The following is a 5172-nucleotide window of genomic DNA, read 5'->3' as shown; positions in this document are numbered from 1 at the left end:
GAATTCTCATAGGCTTCTAAACGAATCTCATCTAGCTCACTTAGTTGCAACTTCCTTTCCTCTCCAGCCTGATCAATAGAGAAGTTGCAGGTCTTTACAGCCCAGTAGGCTTTGTGCTCTATCTCTACAGGAAGATGACATGCCTTGCCAAAGACAACCCGATAAGGAGACATTCCTATGGGTGCTTTGTAGGCATTCCTATGCGCCCAAAGAGCATCATCTAGCTTGGTGCTCCAATCCTTTCTGTTCGGTTGCACAATCTTCTCCAAGATCCTTTTTATCTCCCTGTTTGAAATCTCAGTCTGCCCATTAGTTTGGGGGTGGTATGGTGTGGAAATTTTGTGCACGACCCCATACTTTTTGAGCAAGGCATACATGGATCTGTTACAAAAATGGGTGCCTTGATCACTAACGATGGCTCTAGGGACTCTAAACCTGCAAAACATATTAGATCTAACAAAATCCATAATAACCTTAGCATCGTTAGTTCTGGTGGGTTTGGCTTCCACCCATTTTGAAACATAATCAACAACAAGGAGAATATAAACAAAACCAAAAGAGACAAGGAAAGGCCCCATAAAATCTATACCCCAAACATCAAACACCTCACAGAATAACATGGGTTGTTGAGGCATTTGCTGTCTCCATGAAAGTGAGTCGCCTGCTCTCTGACAAGGCTCACAAGTGCTACAGATTCTCCACGCATCCTTGAAGATGGTGGGCCAATAGAAACCCCAGTCAAGCACCTTGCGAGCTGTTCTCTGTATGCCAAGATGGCCACCTGGTGCGGAAGAATGACAGAATTGAAGGATTGAGTCAATCTCATGGTCTGGAATGCATCTCCTAATAACCTGGTCACTACACAACTTCCACAAATAGGGGTCATCCCAAATATAATGCTTAGCATCGCTCTTAATTTTATCATGTTGAGTTTTAGATGCTGAGGGAGGAAAAACAGAAGCAACCAAATAATTCACAATATTAGCAAACCAAGGACTGGGGAAGGAATCAGAAATACTATACAAAATGTACAAATGGTCATCCGGAAAATCATCCCGAATGGGTGAGTCCTCAAACACACGCTCAATCCTACTCAGGTGTGTGCGCCACTCTGATCACGGATCTCCAAATCAAACTCTTGGAGCCAAAGCATCCACCTGATCAATCTAGGCTTTGATTCAGCCTTCTTCAATAGGTACTTCAGAGCTGCATGGTCAGTATAAACAATAACACGAGTACCATGCAAATATGAACGAAATTTTTCAAGAGCAAAAACTATCGCTAGTAGCTCCTTCTCTATGGTAGTGTAATTTGCTTGAGCAGCATCCAAAGTTCTGGAAGTGTAGTAGATCACCCGAGGCAACTTATCAATCTTTTAAGCAAGTACAGCCCCCAATGCGTAATTGGATGCATCACACAGTAGCTATAATGGGGCTGTCCAATCAGGTGCTTGAATGATAGGGGTGGTAGTCACCGCACGCTTGAGGCAATCAAAAGCCTATTTGCATTGGTCATCAAAATCAAACTCCACCTCCTTTTGCAGTAGATTGGATAATGAAAGGGCCACTTTTCTAAAATCCTTGATAAAGCGCCTATAAAACCTTGCATGACCAAGAAAAGAACGAACCTCTCGCATGCAAGAGGGGTAAGGCAATTATGAAATAACATCTATTTTTGCAGGGTCTACCTCTATGCCCCTACTGGAAATTATATGCCCTAAAACTATACCTTGTTATACCATGAAGTGACATTTTTTAAAATTTAGCACAAGGTTAGTTTCAATGCATCTATTAAGAACTCTATCCGGACTATCCAAACATGCATCAAAAGAGGATCCATAAACAGTAAAATCATCCATAAACACCTCTATGCAACTCTCTAAAAAGTCACTGAAAATACTAAGCATACACTGCTAGAAAGTGTCTGGGGCGTTGCATAGGCCAAAGGGCATCCTCCTATAGGCAAAAGTGCCAAAGGGACAGGTGAATGTGGTCTTTTCTTGATCCTCAGGAGCAATATGAATTTGTAAATAACCACAAAACCATCAAGAAAACAGTAATGAGACTTACCTGCCAAGCGCTCAAGCATTTGATCAATGAAAGGCAGGGGAAAATGATCTTTTCTGGTTACCTGATTCAGCCTCCTATAATCAATGCAGACTCGCCAGCTGTTCTGCACTCTTGTGGGGATAAGCTCATCTTTTTCATTCTTGATCACTGTGAGGCCTGTCTTCTTAGGAACCACTTGGGCTGGACTCACCCACTGGCTGTCTGGGGTAGATGATTCTAGCTTGTAAGAGCTTGGTCACTTCCTTTTTCACCACATCTAGAATAACCGGATTGAGTCTCCGCTGTGGCTGCCTCACTGGCTTAGCTCCATCCTCTAAAAGTATCCTATGCATGCATGTAGATGGGCTAATACCAGGCATGTCTACTAAAGTCCATCCAATGGCTTTCTTGTGCTTCTTGAGAACTAGCAACAACTTCTCCTCTTGCTCAGCAGTGAGGGAGGCAAAGATGATCACTGGAAATTTTTCCTTGTCCTCCAAGTAAGCATATTTGAGGTTTGCAGGTAAGGGCTTCAACTCTGGTGTGGGTGGTGGCTGAACAGTGGGAGGAACCAGGGTAGGAGAAGAAGAAGGTTCCTTAGCCTGTACCTCATAAAGCAAGTCAGAAGTATATGTACTTCCTACAACATGGTTAGTGCATTTTGACTCTAAAAAATCAACATCAAGAGGTACAACACCTAGAAAGTCAGAACCAGACTCAAATTCAAATTCATTCTTAGCATAAAAATTAGATACAAGTTCAAATTCAAACTCAAATTCAGATTCAATGCATAAGGAATGACAAGTGTGCAGATCAGATAAAAATGGATGCTTCTTACCATGAAGAGAATCAAAATCAAACATACAATCATCAACAATCTGATCAATTATCTCAGCATGAAAAACATAATGATCCTTAGATGGATGTTTCGTGGCATCAAGAATGTTAAAATGAACAATAATATCACCAAATTTCATAGACAATGTGCCAACATAAACATCTATCTTGGTTTAGGTTGTTTTCATAAATGGCCTGCCTAAAATAATTGGAACTGAACCATGGGAAAATCCCTCTTCCATATTAAGAACATAAAAATCAACAGGAAAAATAAGTTCACCAACCCGAACCAGCACATCCTCTATGAAACCTGCGGGGTAAGAAACACTTCTATTCGCCAAATGAATCACCACATCTGTAGATTGCAAAGGTCCAAGAGATAAAGAATTGAAAATGGACAGAGGCATGACACTAACTGATGCTCCTAAATCTAGCATGGCATTCTCGAATTTACTGTTCCCGAAAATGCAAGGTATATAGAAAGTACCTGGGTCCTTACATTTCTCAGGAATGTGAGGAACAACTTTACCTATCAATGCTGACATATTTCTACCCATGCTAATTCGTTCATTGCCTTTGAGCTTCCTTTTGTGGGTGCACAACTCCTTTAGAAACTTGGCATATCTTGGAATTTTCTTGATGGCATCTAGCAGAGGTATGTTCACCTCTACTTTCCTGAATGTCTCCAAGATCTCCTTTTCCACTTCTTCCATTTTTTTGTTTGGAATTGCTCTAGGTGGGAATGGAAGAAGGATGGGAGGCTGCTGTAAGTCAGAATTACTAGAAGAAGGTCCACCTGCATGAAATTTTTTTTTAGGAAGCTTTCTCTTTTGTGCAACTATCTCATCCTCTTTTTTAGGTGTAGAATGAAGCTTGACAGGTTTAGGTGCAAATTTTGCTACTGATGGAGGCACTTGAAGGTGATGGCACTCACATTTTTCGGATTCTGCACAGTTTGTGAAGGCAATTTGTCAGAATTTTGGGACTGAGCTTGGTTCATCTGAGTAGCCATCTGCCCCATCTGATTTGTCAGACTATGAATGGAGGCTCTTGTCTTTTGCTGAAATTGCATATTTTGGATGGTCATTTGCCTCACTAACTCTTCTAAGGAAGGTTGAGGAGGAGCCTCAGTTGCTGGTTGTCTTTGTTGTGATTGTTGTTGTTGCTACTGCTGTATTGGAGGAGGAACATATGGCTTGCTTGGACCAACAACATTCTGAAAAGGAAGGACAGGCTATTGTTGTTGTGGAGGACTTGTCCATCTCAGATTTGGATGATTCCTCTAACTTGGATTGTATCTGTTGCTTGGAAGATCATAATTATTCTGCTGTTGTTGGTTTTGCTGTTGAGGAAGTCTATTATAAATGTTTGCAGCATAAGCTTTAGGTTGCTCATTGACTCCAGATTGCTGCAAAGAAGGACAAAGATCTGTATGGTGATCTACAGAAGAACATAGACCACAGACTCTTGCAACAGGAGTAGATTTCTAATTCATGGCAAGCTGAGTTACTAGGTTGACCAAGGCATCATGTTTTCCTTCAAAATTTTTATTTTCAGTAGATGAAGATGAATCTGTGGCCACCTCATGGACTCCTCTAAGGACAATAGCATCATTTCTTGCAATGAATTGTTGGGAGTTGGAAGCCATCTTCTCTATCAAATCCCTAGCTTCAGCAGGGGTCATATCACCAAGAGCTCCACCACTAGCAGCATCAATCATACTCCTCTCCATGTTGCTAAGTCCCTCATAGAAATATTGAAGAAGGAGTTGCTCAAAAATCTGGTGGTGAGGGCAGCTTGCACGCAATTTCTTGAATCTTTCCCAGTACTCATACAAGCTTTCTCCACTAAGTTGTCTGATGCCTGAAATGTCTTTTCTGATGGCAGTGGTCCTAGATGCAGGGAAGAATTTCTCCAAGAACACCCTCTAAAGGTCATCCCAGCTGAAAATAGACCTGGGAGCAAGGTAGTATAGCCAATCCTTTGCCACTTCCTCCAAAGAATGAGGAAAAGCCTTTAGAAAGATATGATCTTCTTGGACGTCAGGGGGCTTCATGGTGGAACAAGCAATATGGAACTCCTTAAGATGTTTATGAGGATCTTCACCTGCAAGACCATGAAACTTGGGCAGCAAATGTATTAGTCCAGTCTTGAGAACATATGGAACACCCTCATCAGGATATTGAATGCACAAGCTTTCATAAGTGAAATCAGGTGCAGCCATCTCCCTAAGAGTCCTCTCACGAGGTGGAGGTTGAGCCATGTTCTTAGTATAAAAATTAGTAGT

General features: G+C 41.6%; 1 non-coding gene across 1 annotated transcript; it reads left to right on the top strand.

Annotated features, from left to right (window-relative positions):
- The first annotated feature begins 4663 nt into the window (after positions 1-4663).
- Positions 4664-4770, top strand: LOC112999469 (small nucleolar RNA R71). The gene has a single exon (XR_003264656.1). It is a non-coding gene; the product is annotated as a small nucleolar RNA R71 (small nucleolar RNA).
- The last annotated feature ends 402 nt before the right edge of the window (positions 4771-5172 follow it).

Source organism: Glycine max, chromosome 14 (assembly GCF_000004515.6).
Source record: "Glycine max cultivar Williams 82 chromosome 14, Glycine_max_v4.0, whole genome shotgun sequence".
NCBI lineage: Eukaryota > Viridiplantae > Streptophyta > Magnoliopsida > Fabales > Fabaceae > Glycine > Glycine max.
This window is presented reverse-complemented; position numbering and strand designations above follow the sequence as displayed.